This window comes from Dicentrarchus labrax, unplaced genomic scaffold (genome assembly GCF_905237075.1).
Source record: "Dicentrarchus labrax unplaced genomic scaffold, dlabrax2021, whole genome shotgun sequence".
NCBI classification, from domain to species: Eukaryota; Metazoa; Chordata; class Actinopteri; family Moronidae; genus Dicentrarchus; species Dicentrarchus labrax.
The window spans coordinates 21,452,568-21,476,112 of record NW_026136709.1 but is presented as its reverse complement, the minus strand read 5'-3'; the positions used below and the strand labels follow the sequence as shown (position 1 = coordinate 21,476,112).

General features: G+C 41.7%; 1 protein-coding gene across 3 annotated transcripts in view; it reads left to right on the top strand.

Moving 5' to 3' along the window:
* The window catches only part of rnf152 (ring finger protein 152), a 49,836-nt gene that overhangs the window by 11,629 nt on the left and 14,662 nt on the right, over window positions 1-23,545 (top strand). Inside the window, exons 2-3 of one of the 3 annotated variants that reach the window (XM_051410779.1) lie at window positions 13,285-13,305; window positions 13,419-13,479. The exons of 1 other annotated variant lie outside the window; for it this stretch is intronic. The gene's annotated coding sequence lies outside the window, so the exon portion shown is untranslated. The remainder of the gene's footprint in view (window positions 1-13,284; window positions 13,306-13,418; window positions 13,480-23,545) is intronic. One more of the 3 variants, XM_051410777.1, reaches the window with a different exon arrangement.

The following is a 23,545-nucleotide window of genomic DNA, read 5'->3' as shown; positions in this document are numbered from 1 at the left end:
GCTTTTTGTTGGCCTGGTTGATAGTTAAATGTTCTATATGTCACTTTCACTTAGTCAATAGTGACACCAGTGGCTGTTAAGTGAACTGCAGCCAGCGTCCTGCTCGTGCTCCAAGCATCAACCTCAGCTAAAAGTGACATAGACTGAATGCTGAAAAATAAATTACTAACATATTTTTAAAAAAGTTACTATCTGCAATGATCCTATATTTTATTTTGACCACTGACATTAACTTACAAATCACCCCATCAGCCAACAAAAGGCCTTGTTTGTCTACTTTTGTTCATACTGGAACCAGCACCACCTAATAAGCACAGCCTCCTCATTCATTTCAATGAGACCACTGAATTGGTGCAGCGAGGGTCCCGAGTTCTCTTCAAAAGGAACACAAAGGTCGATCAGCCTTAACGGTATTATCACCTCGCTATTAGCAAGATTGAGGTTTTATGTGTGTATATTATAACCAAACCACATACATATAACTCTGAATTATGTAATATATACACACTTAAACATGTGGCCTTACAGTATATGCAGTAATAATAATAATGTGGTTAAAATGCTAATAATCACTGTAAAAACACCATTTTGATTCTCCTCTGGCCCCATACTGGGGTATCAGTGGGCTTTTTAAAACTGTCGACTGCGTTTCGTGAACTTTTTATTTTAATATGGGCTAATGCAGACTAATTGCTTATAAATAATTCACAATGATTTGCAATTTAAAATTCAAAGAATTATTTAACAGGGAGTTATCGCCTCCAATATGTGTGAAAAGTGTACAGAATACAAAGTCTCACTGTGCTGCAGCAAACAGTTGCTCCATGAGAACTTCCCAGGGTTGTAAAATCTGTCCTCGTTGTTGTTTGTTAACCAGTGTGCAGGCTGATCTCTCACTGGGTATATCTGCAGCAACATGCATGTATTTCTATGTCTCAACATGGCTTAGGTGCAAAGGAATTTTTGCCCGTGCAGGGAAATGCATCCACACATAATTTACTGCAGTATTTATAGAACGTACAGGAGGCTGAGGGTGCAGGAGAACTCTTACATGTCGTTATGGTTAAAATACCTTTCATGAAGCCGCAGACGTGTAGTGTAAGCCTTTCTAGAGGCGTTAATAAATGTTGTTTTCATTCATAAACCTCGTGTGTAATTGGCTTTTATGAGTGAGCGAAGACCAAAGGAGACTCTTTAACTTTGCGGTGATAATTGTTGTTATTACCCCGGAGTAAGGAGCTTTAATTTGACAAGGGCGGTGTGCGCGATTCGTCAAATGATCCAGATATGATTGACGAGCTGGATCGTTTACGGTCGATTTACGGCGGGAGAGGAAGCGGCACGTCGTAAACACCGGGACTGACGTGACGGTCCAATGTTGGCTGGGCTGCAGGAGCGTTGGTGGAGGCTCGTGTGTCACTTTTGATCAGATGCCAATGGGTTCCTGGACCTGGACCTGGCGCACATCTGAGGCATATATTGAGGCTGATGGATGAGCTTGTGTAACATCATTGAGCTGTGAAGGTCTACAGTACATAACCCCCCCACCGCCACAGTGAATGATATATTGACAGAGCCGTGGCAGACCCCTGGGAGTCATTTGCAACACAGGTGACAAAAACTCTGCACCTGACCTCTTGACCTTTTTAATGAAACAGACGACGGACCACATCCAACAGAGTCCTCACGCTCTGAATTTACCGCTCGCCTCTGGAGGAACTGACAGCTGTCATGTGACCAGTTTTTGCATATAGATTAAACCATTACAAATTATTACAATCCATTCTCTGACTGCTGCTTCCTGATTAGGCCGACCGCTCGGCGCCGTCTGCTCAGCTCGTCTTGTAGCCACCGTGGTTAGCATCAGCTAGACACCTGACCCACTTTTCTTTTATTCCGACATCTGCGGCTGTCTGCCTCGCCGGCTCGCACACGCCTTCATTATTTATTACGGGGACATGACACAATCTGTGACAACCGCTCTTCATGAAAGCATCATGAGAAAAGGAATATCAACAGCAGCTGCAGCATATGGCGACTTAATGATTGTACAGAGACTGTGAAAAAATAAATCCACTGTTATTATTTTTTATTTGTCTCCATCCTCCATGTCCTGTTTTTGCCAGCCAGGTAAGCAGATATCTCCCCGCCGCTGTCCACACTTCCTCGCCACGGGCGTCTAATTTTACTTTCAAATTTGACTTGGGGATTGAATTTGAAAGCTATTTCACCTCGTAAAAAAATTGGCTTGCAGTGGTGGTTTGGTTGAGCTGCAGTCAGACGGGGTACAGCGGGGTGTTTTATTTATTTATTTAATTTTTCATTTCTTCAGCAGGGTTCTGGCAGCCTGGGCACCCGGAGGAGAGTTGTTAATATGGTTGTTATCCCAGGAGGGGAAGGTCTTTGTTAAAATGCATTTTTTTCCCAGGGTGACCTCCCCCCTTTTGAACCTGGCGGAGCTTGTTTGAGGACATTGTGTGGAAAAGTCTGCATGCCGTGTTGTGTCTGTAGGGTAGAGTAGTCACAACACACGCCCGTCGTGATTGAGATTGTTGTTGTTGTTTTTTTTTCTCTGGTACACAAGGACACAACCCCTGAAGGGATGTGGTTTGATGGAACCTTGGCAATGAGCTCCAATGAAGGAGGGAAGATAAAGGATAAAGAGAGATGAGTGATCAAGGAAAGGAGAGCAGATAAAAAGAAAGACAGTATTAGACTCAAAGGCATTTGAGCAGCAGGGGAGTTTATCTGATTTTGAACCATGCTACAGGGGCTGAACTGAGTCTGTCAGTCCAACACTTTGGTCCTGAGTTAAATATCTTCACAACCATGGTTGGACTGAAGTCATCGTTCCCAAAGGATGAATCCTAATAACGTCAGCCCCTGAAGTTTTATTTAGTGCTACAAACTGGTCAAAACTTCCTCTACAGCTCACGACGGGACAGATTTAAATAGTTTGACCCTTTTTTAGATGAATGGTGACCTCTCGTCCTGAACCTGCTAAACCAGTGTGTTCAGTTGATCAGGTTAAACACCCGATCTGGTAACAGGTAGGTATGTAGAGCAAGGAAGCCATTTCTAAACTGCTCAAGTTAACATGCTAAACTTTTGGTACATTTCAATTTAAACATGTTAGCTGCACACAAAGGCACGTGCTAATTTACCAAATAGCATGTTATTGCACCGTTATCATTTTATGAAAATTGGAAACACGTGATGCTGTAAAAGCAGAAGCTAGAAAGAGATTCGCTGGGTAGTTTGACGGAAAACGAGGACAGAAATTTGTGAAGGTAAAATTGATTTTATATAGATGAGAAGTTCAAGATTTGTAGATTATAAATTTAAATTTAAAGGCCTTTCATGACTATATTTTATATATTTTAAACACAATTAAAAGTTAAATCCTTCACATTCATATATACATGATGTTATATGCAGGTTTACAAGTAAGCCGCCATCCACAGTAATGGCGGCTTGTCTGCCTGCGATGGATTGGGATGTTTGGATCTGTTTTACCGCCCCGTGTGTGTGTGATTGACTGTCCTTTAATGTGACAGATGATAGTTTCAATGCCAGGTGGAAGACATGATACATTTCCTTCCTTCCCCACTCCATCCACCTCGCATTTGGAACCACAGCTCTCCGTGCCTCTCTGTCGCTCCATCCATTCACACCATAATAAAGACGTACTGCCTTTTGGATTTACCACTGCTCACTCTGTTCAGCGCTGCCAATGAGCCTGTCCTCGTAGCCAAATTTATTTGCTTGGCAGCCGTTCCACAGATCATTGTTGGGGCGTAAAACAAGTCATGGGTGGCTGGGATGGAAAGGAAAGGGTGCTGAAATAAAAAATGTCTTTCATTTTCGTCCAGGAAAAGATACAGTGCGGAGACTGGTTGATGAAATTAGATGTGTGTGTGATTTTGCTTTTGATACTGATAGACTAGTCTGTCACACATAGGCTGTTTTTTTTTATTTTATGTATACTAAAAAGTGGTTTTCTATATTATATACAGTAAAAAGGGAATTTCACACATGCTCCTCAGAAGATAACTTATGAAAGCAGTAAAGAATCATCCTGGTCACCAGGGAGTCTGCAGCAGCATCGCATTTACTTCATCCATCACAAATCCTCCACTGGGCCTCTAATGTGTCTTTACTGCCACAGGGAAGCGCTTCAGTGACTTTGCCCCCCCTCCCCCTCCATCTTTTTCCTTTTGCTTTACCTGTTTTTAAGTCTGAATCAGCACACAAACAGAATGACAAACTGGGCCAGCCAGCTTTCCCTTCTGCTACATTAGGCGTCTCAGTGTCTGTTTGTCTCCATGGCAGCCGGCGAGGCTTTCGCCCAGCACCTTGCCGGCGGGGAGGTTGATGGTCACATGTGGCGCAGCGGGAGTTGACCCTTTTGATACACACACTTTAACACAAAGACACACACACACACAGATGGAGTACAGCTGAGAAATGCATGATAGTGGTAAAGATTTCATAGTTTTCATGTAAACATGCAGATAATATTAGTTTATGTGAGACGGATTTTAAATTTAACCAGTCATGGTGGTAATAAATGTTCTTTATTTATTTTATTTTATGCAGCTGAACATAGTTAATCTGAGTGGCATAAATGTATCTACTTATTTATCACCTATATATATATGTACTGCCGGCTTCCAAGCTCGCTGGACTCTTATTGGAGCACGGAGCGGAAAGGTGCGGTACTTCCGGGTCCTGAAGATGATGATGATGATGGGAAGAAAAGGCATGCAGAAAGTAGCAGAAGCTCAGTGGCTTATAAGTAACACTGACTGCAATGCGTTAGAGGAGGATTTTCATCCCACTAACAGGCCCCCTTTATTGTTGTACTTGTAGTGCGGTGGATCATCAAAGGAGGGATGTCAAACACATCAGGTGTCCCTCCCTCTTTCTGCTCCAGACCCCCGTTTGTCTTCTCCTTAATGGGACAGACGATTGTTTTCCTCCTTGTGAGCATGTTTCCACACAATTTGAATTAATTGGATTGTAAATTGATCCTACTTTGGAGCTGAAACCCTGGAAGCCGGAGCTTTGGCTGCAAACAGCAGTTTAATCTGAATACTAAATGTTATTAAAAGCCTCCCCTGGTTCGCCTGTGTAGGACAGTGTGTACCTGGTAATGAGAAAAATGCCCCAAGGACCTATTGCATTCATTGTGCACCAGCATGGTATAATTCAGTAATTAATTGCCTTAGTGCCTGGATGGCGCTGTAATGGTTTGAAGATAAACAATATGACTTGCCGTCACAAGGCTGCTGTACTTGTCTCTCTATGCAGAAAGGTAAGCAGGAGGACGTGGAGTCAAACAGTAATGTTTTTATAATGAATCGATAAGAGCTTCAGGGCTATGCAGCGGCACATGTTCCTGAAAACAGTTTCATGTATTCACGTTGGAATAAATTGTTGCCTGGACTTAACTTGTGAATATCTTAAAACGGGGAGAAAAACTAATTATATTTTTTCATCGTTGAATTCATTAGAGTATTTTGTGAATAACTGATGAGTCCATAAAATGTCAGAATGCTCCTAATAAATTCCTAAAGCCCAATGTGACGCCTTTAAATGTCTTACTTTGTCCAGCCAGTTGTCATAACCCAAAGATTTTACATTTACAAGAGATATAAAACAGAAAAAAGCAGCAGATTTTGCCATTTGAGAATCTGAATCCGGTAATTTATCTCTCGATAAATGACTCAATCACTAATTGATCGACCCATCCAGTGGTTCCCGACATGTTGCCCTGTGACCCCTTTTTTTAATCTCCTGCAACGACAGGTACTGAACTTAAAAAAACTCCCTTTAACACATCATTGTTGCCACAGATTACAGCAGTGATGTTTGACTGGATGTAATGGATGAATGCAACGGAGACACGCTGTGGTACAAACGTAGACAGAAAGCCCCAGAACGTCTCCAGTGGAGGTCGATCGAGTGTTTGACTATTATTTATCCCTCCCGTGATGAAATGAATAACAAATTAAGCTTTCCTTCTCTTGTTCATCCGCTTTGTTCTCTCGTCCTCTCGTGTCGTTCGCCAACGCTCCCTTTTTATCTTTTCCTCTTTTAAACTAGCCAGGAAGCCAACAACACAACTTTTACAACATCAGTAACAAGTTACATGAAAGCTCACTGCTGCTTACTGCGTGTTTGAGCGTGTTTTGTGTTTGACCCTCGTTGTGAACGCTGAAAACTCTGTCCCAGTAGTTCCTGCGCCGTCTATTTAAGTGCTACACCCAAAGCAGGTACAGCCATGGTGGAGGGACAAAATTTAGTCCCTGGTTCCTCCGGTTTATTTTGTGAGTTCCTGAGTCCCTGAAGTGGTTCCTGGGTTATACTTTCCCTTTTCATGCCTTTTTTATAGTAGCAAGAGCAGCAAAATAACAAAACACATGTAAATTGTTAATAATTAAGTGCTGCTCAATTTGAAAAAAAAAAAAAAAGTGATACTAGAGGATATAAGAGTAACCCTCAGTATCACTGCATGGAGACACAGGCTGAAATGATTCCTACAGTAACTCGATTACTAAAAATACCTGATGCGAGTTGATGCACTGTGTTTTGTACGGATGATGATTACTGTTAAACGACGGGCTTTGGAGAGAGAGAGAAAATAGCGAGACGGACCAGAGAGAACGACAGAACGTGTCCATAGTTTGGGATCATTTCAAGCAGATACAAAATGAAAGCTCTGTGCTGTGACTGTTGTAAAACCGAACTGTGACTGAGGCGCCAACACCCCGCGTTTTTTTTAAAGTAGACGATCCTTCAAATAAGGAGCATACCTTCTTTTGCTCCACCGGTGGCAGAATTTTAAATCACATCCGGCTTTTGTGCTTCACTATTCTGAGTACAGCACCTCTGCTTCTCATCTCGCCTGCTCTGCTTACACAGCCGAGGCTCAGAGCAACCGCAAGACGCTCCCCACAATGTAGATGACAGGATAAAAAGAGAAGGAGACAGCGTGGCGGAGAATGAATGAGGAGAGGGAGCGGGGAGCAAAAAAGAATGGAGGGAGTGATAGGAGGAGAAGCGAAAAGGCCAGGGAGGGAGGATAAGCCATGTCTCCCTTGTCTTGACATTTCTCTCCTGTCTCTCCCGGGAATGAATACCCCGATATAAATGTTCCAAACTGATGATGGAGTGGGACGGTGGGGGGTCGGGGGGAGGAAAGAGGAGGTTGGAGGAGGAGGAGGAGGGCTTGTTTTGTGTGCATTAGTTATTACGCGCAGCAGAGTCGGCCTTAAATTTGGTTTCAGGTTGATGTAATTAAAGGGTTCGGGCCTCAGCAGTTTTCTCTGGGCTAATTTGTTTAGGAATCGCTGAGTCCCCGCCGGCAGCCGGTGACGATAGCGCTACAGTGACTCTGCTGCTGCTGCTGCTGCTGCTGTTGCTGGTGGTCATGGCAACAGGAGGACCCACAGGTGTCCGTGTTGGTATCTTTTGTGGAGCTAGCTGCTCCCTCACTGGGCTGGATTTGCATTCAGCACTTTGCATCAGGTGCTGCTGGAAAAAGAAGTTTACCTGCACTGACTCCTGAATTTTGAGCCAAAATGGAGACCCCCTATTTATACCTGGTATTAACATGTGTCTGGATAAAAAAAAAAGAAAAAAATCAGAGCTTGACATTTTGGAAAATATTTGTTTTTGAGAAGATTGATAGTTGGCTAATTATGGAGCTGGAGCCAGGAGGCAAGTAGCTACATAGATAGATAATTACAACCTGTTAATTAGTGAGCTTTAGATGTGTTGGTGGGTGTATTTTTGAACTTGAATAGAGCCAGGCTAGGTGTTTCCCCCCGTTTCTAGTCATTATGCTAAGCTAATGAACTCCTGGCTCCAGCTCCATATTTCGCACACAGATATGAAAGTGGTACGGATCTCATTTCATCCTCTCATCCTGCTTCCAGGCTTTATGCTAAGCTATGCTAATTGCCCCCTGGCTTCAGCTCTGTACAGAAAACACAGATTGGACTAGCAATCTTCACCACTGGCTCTCATTTAGGGCTGCAACTAATGATACTGATTAAACTCCCAATTATTTTCTCGACTAATTATTGTGTCACTTGTTCTAATAATTAGCAACAAATAGTGATAAAACATCCATTAAGGTAAAGATATTCACTTTATAGTGATATAAAACTGAAAAAAACAGCAACTCCCTCTAACTCTTTGACAACTCTAACATCTCTACCCACCTATTTTGCATATTAAAATATAAGCAAAACGATGATTATGGCTGTTTCCGTATAGTTATTCTCAATCCCTGCTACTGGGTTGATATTCTACTTAAAATCAATAAAATGAGGTGGTAGAAACACTACCACATTTGTCCACAGGGGGCACCAGAATCAACCCAAATTCAAGTCCACTGCTTACTTGTATAATAATAATAATACCACATGTAAATTGGATGCTAATATCTGGTGGCAGGAAATCTTATTTACTTTTTTAATCCGGACGTGCAGCCAGTTTATCAGAGACAGTCACATAACGAGGTTGCACTGTGAGTGTGTCATTCAGTCCCTCGACATGGATTCCCTCCAAAATGAAACTCTGGCATGTGTTATGACTGCATCCTTGCTCACAGGAAAGGACGAATTGGAATTAGAGAGTTGTGAGCGTCTCCGTCCAGAGAAGGCTGGACTCATCCAGCGTCAGATGTGTTGCCCCTGCGCTTCCTGGGGGTTTCCTTTTGGTTTAAAGCCTCAGAGTTTGGATGGGACAGCAAACACGAGCGTGCTGTGTTCGCTTTTACTTGATGTCACCTTGCTGGATTTCTGGGGATTGATGTTTCTCAAAAGTTACCTCTCACTAGAGTCTGGAGCTGCCAGTATGTGAAGATCAGAAATACAGCTTTTTGGAAAATGAACTTGATTTCATTTTTGAAAGTGTTGGATTATAACCATGTAATTTACAATTCTTACCAAAGCGATTTGCTTATTTCAAGAAAAAGCATAATTTTTCTAAGGTGCCCTTTCTTATAATTTAACCACTTTGCAGCATTAAGTCTGACGGCTCCGCAGCGCCACACTGCTGCTTTTGGGATTGGTTTTCTCCACGAGGCGTTTGATAAAGAAGGAAAGCTTTATCTGCATCCAGAGGCCTGACCTCGGTGGGTTGCGGACTGATCCTGCAGCTCTGCTTCCTCCCAGACAGCCGATGATAATCTGTCCACTCCTCGGGTGGCCTGAGCGAAAGCAGGAGCTGGCTGTCAGATCAAACAAACACTCTCCTCGCTTCCCTCCCCACTTTTCTTGGAAAATAAATAATTTTTTTTAGCTTTGTTGCCAAAAATTCACAGGTAGAGAACAGTGGTTAAACCGGGGGGCCGGGTGGAGTTGCAGGTTTGGTAATCACACAATCTGTAAGTGGCATTGGCTTGTTTTTCTTGATCTGTTGGAGGAGTTGAGCACATCTTTCTTTTGGCCGCCAGTGCACTTGCTATATTTGCAATCCCAGAGGCAGGATTTTATGGGATTGCATCTACGGATGTCCACACTTGGCCTCAAAATGATTGGCTGTCGCTCTGTTTATTTAATACCGGACTAGGCAGGCTTTTCATGTATAATTATGCCCATTAGATCAAACTAAATCCCAAACTGGCACTGCAGAACGAAAGATGGTTCCAGCCTTCACTAATTGAGACAGATTTGTAGATTTGCTCTGTGTGTTGGAATTAAATTTGGTGTCTGTTTGGGCATGTTCACCCACAGGAAAAGGTCTCAGCGAGTTAGCACTCCATCCAATGTTAAACCATTAGTGTTGCTTGGTTTTTAAGCAATTATATCTCGTAAAATGAGTAAATAAAATAAAACCGTTTGCTCAGTTGTCATGGAAATGTCCATAGTTGAATTAACATTTTGGCTGAGCATTTTTGGGACTTTTTCAGGCATCTAAATCTCTGCTCACTTCTCCAAATCATTTCAAGTATTCCTAGTGTTGGCCTCCTGGCCCATCAATGGCCATTTTACAATCAGAGCTTTCTACGGTGGATCATTAAGAATTATGACGTCATCTTCACCTCTGCACTGCTAACTAGATATCCTAGCTATAAAAAACAAACATTGACCCGGTAATCAGGCTACTTCTTGTTGGGTACAAAGTTACTGAAATCTGCTGATGAAGGTCATGTGCTATGAACGGAAAGGTCCAGATCGGCTATTTTAAAGTCAGATTCTTCTTCCTTTTGTTGTTAGAGCCTGATTCCATATCTGACAATGATGTGTTAGCCTATTTTTGTTTGTATATCTTTGGTAAAGTTCGCTTAAATCTGTTTTTTTTAATCAGTATGAACAAGATTTGAACTTATCACTACTCTTTGGTGGATAAACTATGTACTGTAACAGCCACATTGTTTTCTAAATTACAAACATATTGTTGACACTCCTCTAGTGCAGTAAGTCTAATTTTGAGGATGATGTAAATTTCACCAATTACTGACAAGAACAATCTCACCACAAGGTCCATTTAGTAGTTGTTCTGGAGCTCTTGATCACATCTTCCTGGTTTGTTGCCTTTATTATGAAAGTTCCTTATTTCTGAACACTTTAATGACTTCCGATCAGCACTGGGACAAATGGTCGGGTTTATTTTCAATCTCAGTTTTAAAGCCAATATTGAGCCAGTTGAAAGCTGCAGAACTTCTAAATGGACCTTGTGGAGAGATTGTTTTGTCAGCCAAGGTCAAAAATGAACTTTGAACTTCACCAATTGACGGCCAAGTCAGTAATCCTCTTTCTCTTTGATCAGATGTGACCACACAGCTTTGAGGCGGCAGAGTTCAGAATGAGGGAGCAAAGGGCGTTTGGAGGGGACTGATAGAGACAAAGAGAATATTCATGGGCCTTTGTACTGTACTGTATGTGTGACAGCATGTTAAAGCTGCCATGATTATGAGCTCTGGAGGCATATGACCCAAACCCCCAGACTCGAAGGCTGGATTTGCATATGTCGTTTCTCTTTTTAGAAGTTCATTCACGGTTTTGTCTCCGTCCTCCCCTTTTTAAAAGTTTGATATATGTCGTTCTTTCCGTTCTCTCGTCCCTCAGTCGAGCCGGTCGTAGTCCTTGGGCGGCTTCGGTTTTGTGCGTCTGGTGCTGTCAGCGTGTCTGTTGGCCTGTTGATTGAAACACGCCCGGAGTCTGACTCTGCTGCCTGACTGTAGACACACGATGCCAAGCGGCTGATTTATGACCTCTGTAGCACACCGACGCTCCTGCTGTGAAACTGCTCTCCCATCTGCTTGCATTTGAAGAGCACTAGAGTTTTGTTGTTTTTGCACAGGGGAGTTGGTGTATTCGTTCGACATTGACCCTGTAAAACTGGATTCTTTTCCCCCTGATGCCGGAGGCTGTGCGGCTCTCACTTGCTGAGTTTGCATTGTGCTCTTCATTGACTGTGCTCTGGATCCTCGTTTCCTCCCATTGACTGTGTCTTTGTCTGGTCCTTTACGACCATCTCATCGGATGTCACTGGCATTGATTAACTCCGCGGGCCTCATCAGAGCTTGTTATCCTGTCAATTTGCCCACCAACTGCTCAAGTCATTAACATTTAGGTTACCGTGCAAAATGCTACACCAGGTGTTACTGTAGCATCGTTTCACTCACCAGAGTCCATCCACACCTGTGCTGCTGTCAGAGAACAGAGTGTGATGTGTAAATGTGATGGAAAGATGCAGCGAAACCAAAACACTTTCAAGTCTGTTATTTCTTTGGCAGCTGTGAGAGATTATTTATTAAAGTCTGCACAAGCCAAGATTGTAAGGATGTAAAAAGGCTGCTTCATACAAATAATACACTTAAACAGCTTTGTAACATCGACTGCGGACAAATATCGATGCCGTATCCGTGGCGTCGCCTTGAGACCTCAGTGAGGACTTTCTGAAGTTTACACTCATTTTGTCAGCCGCTTCAGGCAGAAATTCAAAATTTGGCTGAACTAAAGCTGAGCGAGTGGCAACCACCAGGACTGAGGGTGATAGACGGAGACAGCTGTCAGTAAAGCCGACACGACACCAAACGTAACCCTCTTTAAGCATTAATGTGTACTTCATGGAACCGTGGTTGTCAAAGTCAGCACCAAGACACTCATCAGAAGAGGGGAAATTGGTAAATAAAGCTCATTATGTAGATAATTCATTGACCTTGTATTTTCTAGAATACGAGATATGAGTTTGAAGGCTTATAATTGATTCCCGAGCAATATACACAATAACATACATTTAGTATGTTATTCAAGTTTAGCAATGTAATATTCTATCATGAATCTAAGAGCAACATACTAAAATGTTGCAGTAGCGGTTCAACTAAGGATTATTTTATAGATTAACCTGTTGAATTATTTATCAGTTAATAGATTAAATCAGGTTTCCAGATCTTAATGTGACGTCATCAGATGTCTTTTGTCTGGTCCAAAAACCGCAAACAGCAAAAAGAAGTGAAACCTCTCATTAGAAAAGCTGGAACCTGAGAAATGATTACCCACAAATGCTTGCATGTTAAATTAATTATCCAAATTCTTGCCAACGACTACCTGATGGATCATTTTATCAGTAGTTGTCTTTAACTGCGTCCTTTAACTCCATTAAGCTTGGTGCAGATTCCTTGACTGTGATCAGATTTGTGAACCTTTCAGCTCTTCCTCAGTGGCTTTAACACTCAGATGTGGTGATTCCCCTTTGGTCTTTTAATGAGCTTCCTCTGACAGCTCCAGTAATGAATTCATCTGACACAATGGCTTCATGTGTCACAGCGTGTAAAGAGGAAACTACTGGTTTAAAAACTGAAGGAAATCTATTTGCATAATATCAACATGTTTCCTAACCCCAGCGGGCAGGAAGGACAGCATGTCCTCTGTCTGTACTGAGGTTTAGATGTTTCTTTAATGTCGGCTGTGTGTTGTTGACCACTACCATAACAGCTCTCTGTCAGCTGAAGGTCTGACAGCTTTGTGGAAACCAATTGCTTTCTGTTTTTTTTTACCTGCGGCTTTTCGATCGGCCCCGTCCAGTGGCAGAATCGGCTCAGAAAGGGAGTATTGTGAAGCTGAACCAATTTCATTAGAGGTAGCTTGAAAGAATGAGCGGAAGGCCGTCGGGGATCTCTGCTTGAACACAGGTAGGCTGTCACATGTTTGGCCTCAGGAGACTCTGCTGAAGGTCAGGCGTGTCCGCTGTGTACAGTATGTGCGTCTGTGCGTTTTTATGTTTGACATTTGTCTTTTTTCCTTCTTGTTCTCTCCGCTGCAGGGCTCTTGTATCTTGCAACATGTGAGTGAATGTGTGCAGAGGTTCAAAGAGGGAGACGAGAGAGTAGCATTGGAGATGGAGAGGGAGGTAATCACAGGTTTGTCAGTGATGGTGTGTGTTTGATGTCTGTGCAGGTCGGAGGGCACCGTTGTTCAGCTGATGTGGAGGTAGAGACGATCACATGAGGCTCTCCAGGTCTGTTCTTTATTTCTTTCTTCCACCCACGGTCCTGCTCACACTAAACCCATAACAATGCTGTTTGTGTGAACCTCTTCCTCCGGTCGACTGCAGTCTAACATTGTTCTCATATTGGCTGTTAATTGACGTCTTTATCAGTCCACTCACGAGCTGTAGTGTCAATTTTAACAGAATATGTCGATATAAAAGTTGGTATTCCAGTAAGTCGAGCTATGACAACCCACATGGCTGTGTTGACCTTATCCAAGCTTGTCGGGGTTTGCCGTTTTTCTGGCTCTGGCACAGGTTAGATGACGCCAACATCTTTCAAATCCCCTATCGGCTCAGTTTTTTTTCTCCACTGGTCTGGATGTCGTGAATGAGCACAACACCGGATCTATTTGAATCTTTTGAAAGGTCTGTGATTGAAGCAGTAAGCAGGATTCAGACTCTGAAAAGAACAGCTGCTGTTTAGCTTCTTAAATGTTGTTCTTGTGACATTTTATTGTAGTTATTTTGGGGTTTAGTCTGTAAATGTCCATCACAAACTCAGAGAACTAAAGGTGACATCTTCAAATGTTTTCAAAAACAAAGGTACAATCATATACAACAGAGAAAAGCAGCAAATCTTCACACCAGAAAATCAGTTAATGAAAGTTGTTTGCTGTCCATCAACTAATTGATTGATCGTCTAATTGTTTCGGTAATTAAAACTGACCCTTTAAGACTAGATGATAGCAACATATCTAACTGCACTACATGAGACTAATGCAGAAATGATTACTCAATTGTTTAAACTATTGAGTTAATCTATTAACAGATAATTAGTTGACCTCAACTTTAATAATCGATCATCAGTCGATTGTTTGCTCCTTTTCTGTGTTATATATCATGGAATTGGATATTTGGGGGTTTTAGACTGCTGGTTGGACCCATTTTTGTGTATAAGACAAATGGTTAATTCATTAAAATCAACATATTAATTGATATAGAAAACAATGCTGCTGGAGACGTGCTGCAGAGGATGCAGAGGATGAAACCGCAGCCTCAGATGACCTCTGCGTGCTCACAGATCAGCGCTCTGATTCCCTGTCAACCTCGGGCTAATGAACAACACCTGACGCTGCGACAACTGCACGCACACACACACACACACACACACACACACATATACAAACCCACACCATCCAGCTTTAATCCTGACAAATTGCCACCAACGGGTACTGTAGAGTCCCTTTTTCGAAAGCCCTTTTATCTGCCTCGCCTGCCCATCCACCGTCTACAGAAGCTCTCAGATTCATTCTCCAATCTATATCCAACCCAACAGGCCCCATTATCTTAAGTGAGTGTCGATAGGATGCTGAGAGGCGCACTCTTTTTTTTCTTCTTCGTATACAAATGAGCTGCGGGAGTCATTTCGGAGCTGCGCTGTGTGTGTATGCGTGTTCCGACTTGTAACCCGGCTCGTGGAAGAACTGATGAATAACTGGCCTCGGTAATCTGCTGCAAATATGCATATGCGTGTGTGTGTGTGTGTGTCAGTGCTGCAGGGCTTTGATGTCGGAGCTTCTGTTGTCATCCCTCATGTCGTTACCGGCATCACAGGGTCCCGCTCAGCTGTCAGACGCACCAACGCCACGCTCCCTTTTTAAAGACTGCGAGCTTGCCAGCCAGGGATAAGACATGTAGGAATATCAAAGCCTATTTATTTGGCAACATCTGGGGACATTTTCTGGAGAATGACTGCAAGAGAAACTATCGAAGGCTGTCCTTTTAAAAGTGGGAATTAGCAAGCCAAGGTTCCTCCACAGAGAATTGAGCTCAAAGCTGCTTTAGAGTCCCCATACATCAGCAAGGACTGGGCTCTTGTTTCCAAACCACCCCGGTGTTTTCACTTCACTTTCCTCTGGAGAAAGAGCAGAGGCTTTAAGGCTGTGTTGGTGTGTTTTTTGTTTGTGTAGAGACTGAGAGCATATGGTGAGAATAATCACACCTACAGCTCCTTATGTTGGGTCTGAACTTTTTGTGGAAAACTTTTGCATTAAGATTTGGTTGGCTTACACTGCTGATGTGAGTTCTTTATTGTTAGATTATGAATGAGATTCAGGCACTTTTTTTATCCAGAGGGACTTCTCCTAAACACACACACCTGGAGCAGCTCAGTCTCTGCTCGAGGACACGTGGAGGAGGAGGAGGAGGAGGAGGAGGAGGAGGAGGATGGGATTCAACCACCAGTCTGTAGCGATGGCCGACCTGCTTATCAACTGAACTACAACGCCTACAGACAACTGTTCATTTGAATTCATTTCCTTTCTCTCTTTTTTTGTCTGGATTATTTACACTATGAACAGTTGACATCTGGGGCCTGTTTCACTAAAGTTGCGTGAGATAATTTCCGCTCCAGTTTATTTTGAAACGTTAAACGAATTAAAACGCACGCAATAACTGCAGCCCATGCATGAGCAATCTTTTTTTTTATAAAAGTGAGAGTCCTGGACTGTAGGCTGGAATTGTAGCTTTCCTGGGTTCAGATTTGAAGGATTTTGTGGGAATATTATGATTGGTTCGTTTAGAGTTCTAAGTATTATTAATCCTGAATTTGAAAAAGACTTGATGCTGTGACAACCTAATTTGAGTATCGTGCAGCGGTACTCCATCCAACAGGGTTAGTAGTCCAGATCTGTCACTCTAAAAAGTGTTGAATGAACTCTGGCAATAATTCATCATCCCTGCTTAGCCTCAATATGAGCACAGTTAAACATGTCTTTAAAAAAACGGACCATAATTCTTCAGTATTCCCTCATTTTCCAGTCATAACTGAACTGAGAATAACTTTTAGCTACAGGTTTGACCTCAATGTGGCATTATTTCTAGTAATTCAAGTATTTTTTGTTATTTATTTGAAGCAAAGTGCCACAAATATGCATTCCAGCTTCACAAAAGTGAAGATTTGCTGCTTTCCTCTGTTTGCAGTTACTGTAAATTGAATATCTTCATGTTTTTCACTGTTGATTAGACAAAACAAACAATTTGAAGGAGTCACTCAGGACTTTCTGACATTGTATAACAATACAGTGGGGCTGGTGGTGTAAATGTGAACTTTACAGGGTTGACAAAAGGCACGGACACACCTGATGACTTGCAGATATAAAAGGAAACTGTTCAGTCCAAATCTGCCAGGTGTATTTAGATTTTTTTAGGTGAAACGCCATCCTGCCCAGACGTTTTGACAACATTATGTTTCTTAGACGATCTGGCATCTTGGGTGACGTCAGACAAACATACAATCCTTGTATGAGAGTATTCATACATCAGTTTGAGGGCCGTGAAACTGATGTGAGTTTGGCCTTGAATTATGGGAGAAACCCTAGAAAAACTGGAATGCTGGCAGGTATTTTTATAGACTAAACAATGAATCCAAAAAATAATAAACAGATTAAAATGGCCAATAATGGAAACAATAGTTGGCTGCAGCCCCACATGATAACAGTATGGATAGTACTGCAGTACAGTGCCAGATAAAGATTATACACTGTTGATCATTACGAATTGTTTTTATTAAATATTGTAGCTATTATTAGTTCAAATATATCTGATTCAAACAATTAACAACGAAATGGCCTATATCTCAGCATTTGGTAGTAAATTGTCTAATAGAACAATGATCAAGCATCAGTGACATCAAAAACAGTGAATATGGCAAGAAAGCATTTTATTTAGTCTGTATGATTGTTAAAAATATTAAAAAAAATACATAATACAGACAGAGAATTGTATAAAAAGTTGCCTAAACATGAAAAAAATCTGCTCAAAAATCATCTAAATCACATGTTTTACACAAACTTCCTGCAGTTACTGAGTTCAAAAATAAGAAAATAACCATAAAATATGTCACTTAGTCAGTTTACTAAATGATAGAATGATAGGAGAAAAAAAAAGGAGGAAAAAGGTTCGGAACCACTTAAATAATTCACTCTCAAGCAAATATTGTTGGACTGACGAATCCATTCACCTTTTACTCTTAAAAGCAGACGTTAATTCACTCGTTTTCCATCTTGTGCTGATCCCAGCAGAAGTGAGGAATGTAAATGGGTGTGAGGCTCCCCAGCCAGCACCTATATAGTATCAGTATGTGGTCCTTCCTGATGGATTTGTCTCAGTCCGTCAGAGGGGGAGGACCTGACCTGTGACTCGGCAGCTACACGCCAATCAGTGTATCGACCCATTTGTGTTTTCGCCAGCTGGAGGTGTCCACGCTGACATCGGTCTCGGTGAAATATTTCTCTCCTTGGCTGAGCGTCAAATGCGTCCTCAGCCTCGGCGCTGTCTGTCTCACTAAAAGAGATGAACAGGGAGCGAGGGAGAGAGGGGGAGAGGGGGAGGGAGGGTGTGAAAATAGCCGATGGAAGACATCACGGCCATTTCTCAAACTCAGAACTGTAGTAGCAGGTGGCCCGGCAGCCGGCAACCTCACTCCTTGGCTCTGCAGTTTACAGCACATACAGAAATGACTCCAAATACTTCCTTTACCTTCGTTCTTCCAGGCTTTTATCATCAACGTTGCCAGTTAGCCATTCATGTTCTCCTTTTTATATAACAGCCTGTTTGAGGTTGTTCTTTCAGGGACACTACAGCTGTTACTTCATGATTTCTGCTATCTATACTGCCGTTTCCACAAGTTTTTCTTGTTTTTGGGATTTCAATTTGTGCTTTAAATAGAGGGATTAAATATGCTTAATTGGTTTGTACTCAAAGGATTTAGGATTATAGTAAAAAAAAGTATTTCATTTCATTGAAAGTTTTCTGGAAGGAGAGCTAAACTGGCACATTGTGCAACTAAAAGAGACAAGGAGAACCACTGATTGATAGTTATGGTACAGTCTGTGGAGCAATGTCATTGATAATTAGGGGTTGTGTAATAATAATACTAATGATTGTCTGAAAAATGAATTCAGAAGGACATTTTGAGATTTCCATTTGAGCCAGTTTGCTGCTTGATCTTGATCAGTTTAACTTTAACCAAAGTGTTTTTATACTTTTCGAAAATAAGCTTATTTACTTTCTTTCTGTATGTGTCTGATAAACACATCTTAAATGTCAGCGTCAGTCTTATATTCTCTGATAATTATTTATAGGTGAGCAGTATGGTTAAAATTCTCTATTATATATTTTGCCGGCTAAAGAAGTAAAACTAGAGGAGCTGGAAATCAGATTACATGTTTCCATGAGAAACTGGAGGAAAAACAACCTGTTGTTGTTGTTGTTGATGTTGATGCCAAACAGAGAGCCCCTGAGTGAGTGTCAAAGCAGCACACATTTCCTTCACTGTTTTAACAGACGTACGTGGATGTTGTCGTATTGAAAGAAAAAGTAAAGAAATCAAACATTTGGAAGCATGAGGAGTCAGTGTTTTATAAACTTATTGCACCATAATTAAACGTAATTGAATTAAACGGCAGAAAGACGTCTTTTACACCCTCAGATTGAGCCTCGACTGGCCGTATTAATCTGTTGTGTCAGTCCAGTGTGCTCCGATAAAGACTGCTTACATCCTCTTTATATGGCTGATCTCAGATTGAAGAGTAAGCAGGCTAATTGTTTGCTCTCTCTGCTGATTCCCGTGTCCCTTTAATGACTGCAGGCAGACTGTTTACACAGTATGGATTACTGAACACACAGACTGTCTGTGATAGAGGACAGACTGCCAGTGCATATTGTGGCTGCTCCAGTGCGTTCCCAAGAACTTGTTTTAAATGTGATTGTTTGATAGTAAGTCTTTGTATTGCCTGGCAGCAGCACGCATCTACCAGCGGCTTTGTTGTGGTACTTGTTATTCAGGAATTTAACTCGCATTTTCAAACTTAATTGCATTAAATGGAAAGTAGCTGTTAAGCATCAGGTTTAATGAGGTTTCGACCGGATCGGAGCTAATGGGAAGAGAGAAAATAATCCACCTTTTTAAATATGACTTATATCAGGGAGGGAATTAAGGCATGAAGGTTGAACTCACTACTGCATGAAAACAGACGCAATCATGTGCCTCTTAGTGGAGAGACGTGTTATAATATTAACATTTGAAGGAATATAATAATGTTTTGGACAAGATTTTAAGGAGAAAATGACAGGTATACGTCCGTGATGTCTGCAGCTGGGGGCTAGTTCAGTGCTGCAGCTAACGATTATTTTCAGAATTGATTAATCATCCAGTTGCTTCCTTGATTAATCAGTTCATTATTTGATCAATAAAATGTAAAATATAGTCGGGCTGCCCCCTAATAATCGACTGAATCGTTAGTTTCATTAGTCGGATATCCGCAGAAAAACAAAATCCCTTCAGGAGCAGCGCTTTGTTGCAACATCGACCTTTTCTCCTGTAGTCTTACTTACGGTTGCACGGTTGTATATCTATATATCTATATATCTATACAACCATACAACTGTACCAGCTGCTGCCACTAGCTAGTTATAGGTCCCATTTGCTGACTGTTCCCGGACTGGGAGCTCGAAGGACAGTGGGAAGCTGATGTTTACATGAAAATATTTAAGACTTTAAATAAAATAAAGTTGTCAGAAAGCGTTAAAAGACACCAAAATAGGTAGTTTATCAAAAAAATTCCCTGAAGGAGGCCTATCCATGGTTTCCCCGGGCTTGTTTCTGGTTCTGCTTGCCTTTTTAGTTTTCCTCCTGAAAAACACAGATGTGTGTGGGCGAGATTTGCTTTGTGGAGTAAGATGATGTCGCCCGCCTCACGTTTGGCTTTGCCCATAATTAACATGTCAGATCACCAGCGAAAGACATTGAGGCGTTAATGGTGAAAGGTGAAACAGTTTGAGGGCAGCTCTAAAAATGTACCGCGCCGCCACATCACTTCTACCACCTCTGGTCCCCCCCGAAAACCTCGGAGCGAGATTTTGACAGAACAGTAGCGATGTGACGACATCTGTCTCCTAGCAACATGCTAGATCTCCAGTCTGCGGGTTCAAATTGACTGAGAGACTCTTTAAAGTGTTAGCTCGCAGCGTTGCCGTAACTGCGAATGATGTGCAGGTTGAGCAGGAGAGCAGTACGTGTGATGAATGTCTAATCGGCCGGTTTTTGAGCATCTACTGAAAGTGTTTCTTATTATTTCTTTTCCCCCCGAACGTTTACTGAGCTTCTTAGAAACTCAAGCTGGGTCTTTTTATGATTGTGCAGTGGAAATGCTACAAACAAACAGACACACACACACACACACACACACACACACACACACACACTCCTGCTGTGCTGCTCGTTGATGTGCGAATGATCTCATACTCAGCTGGAGGAACAGGGGTTGGGGTGCGTTCGCTGCCTGCTGCGTCGCACCGTGCTGGATAGACTCGAGCAGCTGCAAAAAGCTGCACAATGTTAAAACCTGTCTTCTCAGGTACCGCCTCGCCCGGGAATGATTCTTATTTACCGCCTCCTATCAGACTTAAAAAGCACAAACCCAGACGCCCACCCAGATTCGGCAGAGCGGACAAACCTCGGAGAAAACGCATTTTGCTGCACAAGCTGTTTTCCATAAAAGTCTGTGATTTTCAAAATGTCTTCTTAGAGCCATCTCCTCTGGAGAAACAGCCCCGAGGCCTGTCCTTAGCAGTAAATTTTATCACCCTCTCCGTGGTGAACTCTTCTATTTAATAAGTGAATCAAAGTGTTTCATTCCACAGCGAGATATACTCCATTTGAAGAAATGAGACCTGCTCTGACAAAATGATTTCTGGCATGAGAGGAAAAAAGCACATTATTGCCTACAGTTAAAGTTATGACTCATCTAAAGACCACTCTCACTTATGAAATGTTTTCAAGGGAGCCATCTTTGTTTTTGAAATTGGTTAACTTCTCAGGAAGCAATCTTTTATTGTGAAACTGGATAGAAAATGTTGACACCGTTGTCCTACAGTTGATCATTTTTAAATAATCCTCATTTACACGGGTTCCGTAAGCAGCGTCGTTCGCTGATTAGCTTAATTAAAACTGTCAGTGTCGTTTGATGTTTGGGCAGAGCTGCGGTGCTTCTCTTTATCTCAGGTCTCCAGGATCTTTATTTGAATCTGCAGATGGAGATCAGGCCTCCGGCGGGTGAAAATCACGGCATTCACCTCTTTCATCTGCTTTGAAAATTGCACAATTTCTCAGTGTAGAGATGCCTTTCATCAAAGAGCGGAGAGGGCCGGTGATTTGTTTTGCTGATGAGAGTTTTTGGACTCTGCGTGACCTCGCTGACAGATTGATGGGATAGTGTAGGAGCGACAGCGATATGCCGACAGCCTGTCACTCACATGCATACAGGTATGTGAGTTCACACACACACATAAGTAAAAATGTATAGTGCTACTTTAAAGATGGAAAATAGAGAATATATATTTCCTAATAGAAATCTAGTGAATTTAGACACAAGTAAGCGTTGCAGTGTGTATATATAGGACAGCTTTATTAGGTCAGGATTTTGTATTTCATCACTTTATGAATCAGCAAAGAGAATTGAAAATGCCTTCCTACTTCAGTCAACTCCACTCTTTCCTCCAGTTTTCATGACAGAGCGTCAAAACCAATCACAGCTGGCATTATTGCGATTAAATTTTCATTGGGTTGGTTTCTTAATAATAGATGTGACCGTATTGCATATAAATAAAGGCAAATTCTCAAAGCTTCTATTTATTATTGGATCTGTGCTAGCTTAACCATACTCACTAAATGAGCATTTCCCAAAATACGGAGCATTACCTCGTTTAAAGGGGTAAAGCCACCCAAATTCTAAAAACATATTTATGTCCTCTTCTGATCTCTAGCCATGCAGAAAAGTTTGGTTTCATCTGCCCAGGATTTTCTGCCTCCACCCCAATAAAATGGAGGTGAATGAAATTCGGTTTGTGTTGAAAAATACATTTAAACTCTTTCTAGAAACAATGTCTGGGTTACTCTGGATAATCCACAGACTGTGACAGGGTATGTGCAGATCTTGCAAAGTCTTAAAACACAAAAAGGGCCGCACAAGGTATACAAACATCTTAATATGTGTGATTGTTGCGATTGTTCAGTCCTTTTTTTGTGGAGTTTCAGGCACCATAAGCGCTCCTTTGTTACAAACACTGTCACTGTTGTTATCTACGGCAGCTGGGAAGCTCATCCTCTCATAATGGGCAAGTGTCAATTTTAGCTAAAACCTAAAAGGAATTCATCATTTTTAAATGGCGTGTGTAATGTGTGTAATCCATCCATTTTCTGCCATGTCCAGGTTGGACCTGCATATAATTTAATTAATTATATCATTAGGGATTATTGTACTGCTGGGAAGTACTGAAAAAAAAGTGATATAATAATTCAAGGTGATATTGGTCCTTCTGGTTTTCCATCATACTTTCATACTTTGTCCGTGAAACAGGTATTAAATTGCATCCTACAGCATGTGGTCATAAATTCAATCTGGCAAACCCTGCAGAAACTCAGTACTTTATATTGAATAAATAGCCTCATTTGGATTTTTTATGGATGGCTGTATGGATGGATGGAATTTTTCAATGATATTAGCACCACAAATTAAATTGTATGCAGCTACAATATACTGATGGACATCTGGACAAATAAAACCCACATGGCTCCAGAGCACTACTAGTGGTCACATACACTGCAGGCCACCTTTAACTGGATGTAAAAAACAAACAGTAGAGAAGGTTAAAGCATGACAGAGCGAGTCACCTCTCTAACTCAAACCTTGTTGCATTCTGGGGTATTAAGATGGATGGATTACTGTGCCTCCTCTTTGATTGATTTCTTCATTTATGGTTGTTGAAAGCTCTAGAAAAGAGTCACTCTTTGATGAATTGACTGGCGATAGTTTAGACCTTCTTCTGTGAAACTCTATTATAGCTGCACAGAAAATACCTCAACATGTTGACAACTGATGAGTTGTAACATTGGGAAGCCTGACCGAGTAAAAAGCTTTAATAACCCTTTAAAAGCTGCTTTATGTAATATGATTGGTTTTGTGCTAATTTTTTTAATCTAGTGTGCTTAAATGTTTTGCGCATTTACAGATTGACTTGCGGCAGTGAAAAT